Below are 8,883 nucleotides of genomic sequence, written 5' to 3' on the forward strand. Positions count from 1 at the left end.
TAGAAAGCCCGGCAGGACATCACACAGCTCAAAACCATAGTACTTCCCTCTGATTCTAATTTATATTATTACCATTCAGCCACAGGGAACCCTAGCCAGAATGAGGAAAGTACAATGGAGAAATCGCTAGCAGCAAATTAAACCTTATCTTTCTTTGTATGTATTAAGCTAGAGTGCCATGGACAAAAATAACTCAGTCTTGTTTAGTTGTCCTTTCTTTTTGTTTTCAAACATTTGTAAAACATTGTTTGTCTCAATGTTATTACTACGATTAATTGTGCTAATTCAAAAGTAGGTTTAAAGTGCATAGCAAGGAGTGACAGAAGTTTGGAAACCATTGGAGTCAGTATCTATCATTACACTGACGTGTTTTGAGATTTAGAACTGCTTGCAGTTATTGTAAATGGGTTATTGAGACAAGATGGCAGCAACTTGGAGAGGTACCCAAGCTGGCTTGACAGGAGGTGTCTGAACACCAGCAGCAGCTTGGCTGTGCCACCGCAGTGTTCTGCATGGCCTAATTCATCTTGTTCTTGGCTGCTTTCTTCCTTGCCATCTTCCAGTCTCTTCTGCAATAATCCAGATTTTGTTTTAATGTTCCTGTTAGTCATAATTATTCACCAAATGATTTATACAAACAAATTTCAGCTTTTGGATAGCTTTTTCTGTGCTCACTTACTTGAAATATGGTATCACTCACTGAGTCACATTACTGTTTTTGTCCTCTGAGTTGATACATAACATCGCTACAAGAAAGACTTAAAAAATAATGCATAAAAAGACAAAATGCAAACAAAGCTCATTTGTGTAAACTTTTGAATTAGTTTTGGGACTCAGCACTCTTCAATGAATGAACTACCAATCCTCTGAATAGCATTACACTACAAATAAATAATAAATAAATAACAGCAAAATGTTCTGTTTCAATGCAACCCTTCCACTTTGAATGATAAAACTCTCACTGATTTCATCGAGGTAATGCTTTTAGTGTTATTTATGATAAATTTACTAGAACTATTATATGATTCTGCTAACCTGCTGACATGGTGATTCACGGGATTTTTATGTTTGATGGTATAGTACAACAATATTAGTTATAGTATTTTTATTTTTAATGAAAATTAAGAACATTCTAAGCATCTTCATTTTTCCATAACTTACAGCTATTAATAATATATAGGACTGGATGTTGCTTTTATTTGCTTACTTAACAATTAGCAGCAATGACAAAGTCACAAAGTAAAGAAAGACTGAGACTGTTTTTGAAACCCCAACAAAGCCCTGCAAGGAATGCTCAGCTGTTTTGTTATGTATAATTGCAGACGTAAGTCTGACACAGTTGAGCATTAGTTATCAAAGCTAGAAAAGCTCTCTTCTTTCTACATTTTAAAATGTTCCTATTTGAGCTGTAAAACCACGAGCCAAATTGAGAACCTCTTTTATAGAAATGTAAAACATATTACCAAAAGGACAGGCTTTAGCTAACACCTAAGCTAAATCAAAATGCTAGGGATTTTCTACCAGCATTACAAGGCCAAGAAGGAAAGGTGGTCCGCATTGAAGAGGGAGATGTGAAGTTCTGGTTTGGAATCAAGCTCAGTCCTCTCGCATATTGTAAATGTTGACAGTTCTGTCTCTGTTCAACATGTGGTTTGGAGATGTGGAGATGTGACTTCACTCCCTCTGCAGAAACCACCATTTCATCAAAAGACATGGGTCAATGTGTCCTTGCTCCCTGGCATCAGGAGCTGGTTGTATCTTTGAGTGTCCTGTCCACAATTAGCTAGCAAAGTCAGAAAGCTCCAGATATCTGTACCACAAACTTCCAGATGAAAATCCAGATGTGGCTACCTGATGAAGCATAATCTCCTTTACTTTTCAGTGCTCTGTGAGGATGATAGTCTGGAGTCTAAACAAGACAACCAAGTACCAGATACTTCTGTTCAGGATGTATTCTGCCACTCTGTCCAAAACAAGAGGTTTACATATAGTCAAAAACATCTCTGAAGGTATAGGTATGTATCTGAATGTCTAAATCCTTCCTATTAGATGTCTTTATTAGATGAATATAAGAAATTCTATCTTGCTTTGTAAGTTTCCAGGAGATGAAACTAATCAGTCCTAGTGAACCACAGAATATGGTGAAATATTAACATTTCTCAATAGTAAATATAGTTTATATACTAGTACTTTTTAAATTATGGAAAATATGTAGAAATAATCTATCTATAGATGTTAGTGTTTTCCTGTGTTCTGAGTACTAGGTTTCAATCACACCAAGTACAATGGTTGGTTTTATGACGATTTTAAATGTGATTAATAAGCAGTAGGTTATGGTTCCAGAAAAATAATTAATGAGGTTGGTTTTCGGTAAAGTGGGTGGCAGTGTCTCTTTCCAGATAAAAGTTACTCACACAGTTTAGGTGCTGGAATATCTTTAGTTGTGGATGAATTAGGCACCTAGTCTGACACTTAGAGTAGCCAGCTTCATAGGCATAGGGAAGCCTATACCAGGCCAAAAAAAAATAACGAAGCATAAGGGAGCGTCAGAAACAAAGTCTCTTGTATCCACTTAAATATATATTTGAAGGCTGTAGCTAGGCATTTCTGTTGAAGCAGCACTCTGATTCCTGCTGCAAACAGAAGCAGACCAATTTCTGTGTGCTGAGCTGCAGTTACAGGTTTGAGAGCTCTGCATCTTTGTGTTTGTGGGTTTTACTCGCAGATGGTACTCTCCAGGGGAATACCTCCACCCCCAGGCTATGGGGTACCGTACCGTTCCTTTTGAACTGCACCGTCATGCAGACAGAATGTGAAAAGGTGGGGCTGAAAGGGCAGCACCAGATGTCGAAGCCCAACTCCAGCCTCGTGGTCTGTGCACTCAGCCAGGAAGGAAAGGGGCCTGGGATTATGGTCCCTCCTCTAGTACATGAAGGACTATAACAGACACCATACTTTTCAACCAAATTCAGTGCTATGCCTGTGCCATGTTCTGAGCATACTCAGCAAACTGAACTCTATGGTAAGTTTGGGCAGAGGTGCCTGGCCTTTGATCTACCAAAGATTTTTTTTTGAAATTCTTAGCACCTCGGGTATTTTTTGTAAATTGCTCATCTGACTTCAGATGCCTAAAATGGCATTTTAGCTTCTCAGCTCACTGTTGGATCTGGCCCTAATGTCTGTTTTGATAATACAACAGTAGGTTCTCACATCTAAGATTGCAATGTACTTAGTATGTTGGCTTGAAAATAGGTCAACAAGATGTAAGTTCTGTAAGAAGCTTGGGAGTAGAGAACTGAAAAAGTCCTTAGGCAATTTGGCTTCAGCATAACCCATTGATTATAATCAAATAAGGAAGAAGTTAACTCATTATTAACATAATGCAGTAACAGATAAGCAAGTAAGTTATAATCAGCCCAGGCATAATCTTAAACAAAAAGTGTTTGGAAAGGGTCATAAACATTTCTTAAGTCTCTGATGTTACAATTTAGTTATTGCTCATTAAAATATGCAAAATAAATGTTAAAATAATTATTTAAAATCACCTGTTAGGAACAGAAGTTAAGGCTGCAGAGCCTATTTCATCTGCAAAGCCTCTTAAGTGGATGAAAAATACTGCAGCAAGGCTTACTCACTGTCTAAAAATCAGCTTGAGAGAAACAAACTGACAAGTATGTGAAATAAAAATCTTCCTAAGTTAACTTGAGGCAGATCTACCAGATCAGTCTAGACCAAAACAAGGGCAGCACTAGTCTTCTTTCCAGCTCTGTAGACATCACTGCAGAGAGCCTGGCTCCTGCCAAGTCTGTGGTACAGAAATGACACTTGGAGCTTTAAAATGTTCCCTTACTGGTTCAAGTCAAAAGTGCCTCAGGAGCCACTGTGACATTCAGAGTGAAGCATCCTGCCTGTGCACAAGTTTGGCTACACAAGTTGTGAGTCAGGCATAACCAGCTTTTAATGTTATGGCTTGCATGTTGCCCAAGGCACCTGAAAAAACCTTGAAATTCACACTGTCCAGGACAAACCTGTAACTCTGGAAAGACTTCTGTGTTCTTGTCATAGCAGTCTTCATATTTTTTCTCAAAGTCTAGAAAGTTTTTGACTGTATCATTATAAATCCAGGATAGCCTCACTAACATTATGTGTAGTCTAAATTACCCAAGACCAAACTAAAGTGATGCATGCAACTGTCAGGAACACTGACAGAATTGCAGAGATAAGTCAGACACTGCATACCTTTCCTCCTCATCCTGTTATGTGTGCTGTGAAATTTCTGGGTGTTTTTGTTGTTGTTTTTTGGCATTTGCATTCATCCTTTGATTGGAAAAGATATATTTATTTATTTATTTATTTATTTTGTCTTTCGCCAAAGAGTGAAGATGAGCTCTAGTAATAAGCACAAGTTTTCCTGTTTGGAAATTTACTGTCTGGATATGTAATTTGACTACCATTTTTCTACTGGAACAAACTTGGAAGTGGAGAAAAGCGTTTGCTTATTTTTTAGTAACAAAAAAGAAAAAATACTTTGTCCGGTTTTATCCTGTGTTAACCTACGGCTTCTTTTAGATTAGTGTACTGAAACACATGCTTTTCCGTCTGTCTCATTCCAGAGCTCAGTGACATCAGTAGAATTGTTCTGGATTTACAGCAGTATAACTGAGAACAGAGCTTGGATCTGAATCTAGTTCATTCAGTCTTTCATTATAATAAACTTTCAAGTTCATAAATAATCACTGTTGTTCAAATCCTCTTTCACTACTCCTCACAGCTCTGTTCATTGAAGCCTCCAGAACTATACTTAAAACAAAATTAATGGGTGGAATATTACTAACTGTAGATACAATTGAATGAATTAAATTGTGCAAATAGGTAAAATTAAGCAGTGCTTAAGTAGCCCAGTGTGTCAGATTGTTTGGTGTTGTATGCATACACTTTAAAGGAATGCATGCACTTTAAAGGAAAGTTCATCTCTCTCTGTATTTAAGTGACTGAAAAATAAGATCCTTGACAAATCTGTTAGAGGACTGGATTCAGATACTTTGCAATATCTTTTATCACAGTATTTAACATGTGAAGACAAACTGGAGATTTTAAATAAGGCCAATTTCACAGTATCCATTCACTACTTTAGATCATATGTTCACTTATGTTTCATAGCAGCACAGTAACTGAAAGTCATATTGTCTTTGGTAGTGTTCTTTTCTGTATTCATTTCTTACATGCTGTTTGTTACCATTCTCAACAGTTACATTTCATATTTCTCCTTCCGCTCTATGTGTAAAGTTGCATTTTCTTCTCAAAACTGTAATGTATTTTCTTCTTTGCATTCTTGTATCTCTAATTATTCTGCCTCTGAATATTATTTCTCTGTCCCTGTAACAGTCATAGTATCTCTCAGTTGTGTCCACTATAAGAAATTTTACTTTATCTTCTCTGTTACTTAAATCATTTTTTATTTATTTTTATGCTGCTCTTATTTTAACTTTCCATATCCTTTTAGAATCATAGGAAATCCCATGTTTGAAGGATCCCACAAGGATCATCTTACTGTAGAGTAAGTGATTACCACAACAAAAATGAACTCATTCTCTTCCTCTAATATTTTTATATTTATATATATTTATTTTTATTAATTTATTTATATTATTTATTTTTATTTTATTATTCATTTTTATTAGTCATCACCTCATTTGACATGGTTCACGCTGATATTCTGACAGTCCTCAGAGCTAGTAGGAGATTTCAAGGTCTGAGCCCCTTCACAAAGGGACAATTTGGTAGATATGGCTCATGGGTCTACCTAAGATGGAGAGTCCATAAGACTGGAGGATTAGACTAATCTCTTCTTCTTTGTCTTTAAAATACTGTGATTATTAATGACATTGTGATGGTAAGTAATTCTGAAGAGAGACAATAAACAGCAGTTATCCACAACATAGATTTTTTTTCTGTTTAGTTTTACATCAGAGTCAAAAAATGGTTTGTATGTTACACTGAAATAAAAATCACTTTCATTGTACCTTCTGATTTCCAAGAACAGGCATCACTGTGTCTCCTTCCTGGAAGTGTTTACCAAATGCTTGGATGTGCAGACCCATACACAGTCCCTAGAAAATCCAGAGCAACTTCTGTTTCAGTGTTAGAATAAAGAGGTAGGGGCAGGGGCAGTGACTCATTTCAGTACTTATGGGAGCTGATATTGATGGCAATAGAGTAAAAAGAGAAAGAAGCACTGAGGAAAGGAAAATCGTTTTCACCAGCTGGGAAGAGAGCCTGAACTTTGTACATCACATCATAGTGCTGATGGAATGGAAATGTCCAACTTTTTTATTACTATTGTTGGTGGCAGCTTCCAGCTGTCTCTAATAGTGTCCAAACACAGCAGAGAATAATCAAAAAAGGCTGGTCACATACTGCAAGATGCCCTCATAGATATCAGTAAAGAGGATCTACAACTTGTCCTGGATTACTACAGAACCTCAGCAATGCAGGAAGAAAAATTAATGCAGCAATTAAAGGAGTGAAAAGACTAATTCAGACAATCCTGGCAAAACAATGGAAAAGTTGAAATTGAACTCAATTAAAAGAGGCTTATTTAAATGACTAGCAGTCAAAAAGAGTATCTGGACAACAGGCCAAAATATTTATTTTACTGAGCTGCTAAGTTTAGTTTATAAAGGTAAGGTTGATGATTGTGCATGCTTAGGTTCCTGTGAAACATGAGTCAGTCCTGAGATAGCAAAGTACTTTTTTCTAAGAAATTAAGATGTTACAAATTAATGTTTTATCAGCTAAATGCATTAAAACTGAGCAATAAGTGTGTGTTAGATGGAGTTGTAGAACATCTTTTTCATACACTGAATTTTTAAAAAGCATATATGATTCAAAAAACATGCATGAATTCAAAGAGCTAAAGGATTTTATATCAAAATCAGCACAGACATGTAGCCTGGAGTTTCTGCTTTTGATTTTATGTCTTAACAGTACATCAGGCACCCTTCCATTCAGATGTATGTCAGATGTGTCCAAAACATACATCTAAACTCTTGCAGCACTGTATAAGGGATGAAAAAGAAATGATCATATTTAGTTAATGCACACAAGGAGTACTGCAAAATAGTTTGGCCCAGTCATAACTTTGCTCATCCCTTGGTTTTTCTGTTTCAGAGAAAGGAGACACCATAGTTACTGCTTAATATGTCAGTTACGTATGTATACTGAAAATATTTGAGAATGGCCTTCTCTCTTAGTCTTTATGAACTTTTCTGCAATAGTATTACAGTCTGATGAATATACAATAGTATTTTAAGGAGATAAGATTAAATAAGTTAAAGAGATGTGTCTGAAGCAGATAACCCTTCTCATAATGGCCCTCTACTGTCAGTGGGTTCAACTTACTGAAGTACTACTTTTTCCTCAAATCACATAATGAAAAGAAAAGACGTCAGAGGGCAATTCCAAGAACTACAAGCTAGACAAGAACAGATTTAGTCTCTGAAAGTTTGCAAATCAACCCTTTTCAATGAAAGCAAAAGGCTGCAATTGTCTTTTGCAGTAAAAGTACTCACAATAAATAGCAGAAAATACACATCAGTACAGCTGTTTCTGTATTCTATAATGATATTGACTTGACTGTGTCTTACATACCATAGTATACAAAAAGATTTACACATCACACAGCACAGGATGCAGCAAATACCGATGTTTAGCTAGTTATGGTGGTGAAGCCAAAGGTAAATCATGCCAAATTTAAGCCAAGTGCCTGGCTTTGCATTGTCTGTTTTGGAAGCAATAAGACACTTCTGATATTAACTCTTGGCAGTTGTAGTAACTTTATGTATCACATCACACCTATGATGTAGAAGTCATGCTAGAGAATTTGAGGCCCATCAGATTATAAATACCAGAAATCAGTAACAACCTTAATGTGCAAAATTACATTGCTGATTTATTCAAAACAAGAATATAACATCTGCCACAGACTGCCAGATATTAGAGCTATCAGTTAAGGACTTTAAAATGCAACTCCCTGGTCAGAAAGGCCTACATTTATGAAAAGTAGAGGAGTTCAAATACAAAATGATGAAATACATTCCTCTGTTCTGAATTACTCAAGTTGAAGGGGCTTCAGCACATGCCTATAGCCACTGAATATTTTAACGTCATTTACTACATAATTAAAGGAAGTAATCCCACATTTTTTCCCAAGATAGGAATGTTGTAGTTATTCTAGACTCTTCTGCACCCAGGCTTGCCTTGGCTTTGAAAGGTATTGGGCAGAAAAAGGCGGAGAATTAAGCTATCAGGACAGTGACTGACTGCCCATCTTTTAGTCTAGCTGAGACAGCTCCAGGCCTGACTGTTGAGCAACTCTGGTTGTTATTTAAACCTGATTTTATATGGAAACTTTGCAACACTCAGTCTATCACAGCCCTCACAAAACAGGATGGGAAGAGGTGGCTGGTGAAGTATTTCCAGTTTGCTGGTCAGGTGCTGGAGGAGCTGGGATAGCACCAAGCTACATTTGCAGAGCCAGAAGCAGACCCCGCAGCTACTGTGGTGACTGACACCCTGGCCGCCCAGCCTGCCTACAGAGCTTAGGGAACTCATGCCCATCGACTTTCACTCTCTGCAGAATATAGACAGACAGCTTTTCACTTTCACTATGTGTTGTTAAGAACCTCTTCCTAATGAGCAGTTCTCAGAATGCATTGTAAACGTCTTCATATTGCACTCTCTGTCTGTTCTTACATTCTTTCCGTAACTAAATAGTTAAGACTGTTGATTTTTTAAAATACTATTTACATGAGGTAACAGTCTTGCAATGAATGGGGCTGTTCACGCCTCAGAGCATGTTTTTTTTTAATCATTCTGCATATT

General features: G+C 36.8%; 1 long non-coding RNA gene across 1 annotated transcript; it reads left to right on the plus strand.

The window, feature by feature from the left end:
* Positions 1-1,955: 1,955 nt before the first annotated feature.
* On the plus strand, positions 1,956-6,130 carry LOC126913264 (uncharacterized). The gene is made up of 3 exons (XR_007708115.1): positions 1,956-2,015; positions 5,504-5,557; positions 6,039-6,130. It is a non-coding gene; the product is annotated as an uncharacterized LOC126913264 (long non-coding RNA).
* The last annotated feature ends 2,753 nt before the right edge of the window (positions 6,131-8,883 follow it).

This window comes from Cygnus atratus, chromosome 3 (genome assembly GCF_013377495.2).
Source record: "Cygnus atratus isolate AKBS03 ecotype Queensland, Australia chromosome 3, CAtr_DNAZoo_HiC_assembly, whole genome shotgun sequence".
Classification (NCBI taxonomy): Eukaryota; Metazoa; Chordata; class Aves; order Anseriformes; family Anatidae; genus Cygnus; species Cygnus atratus.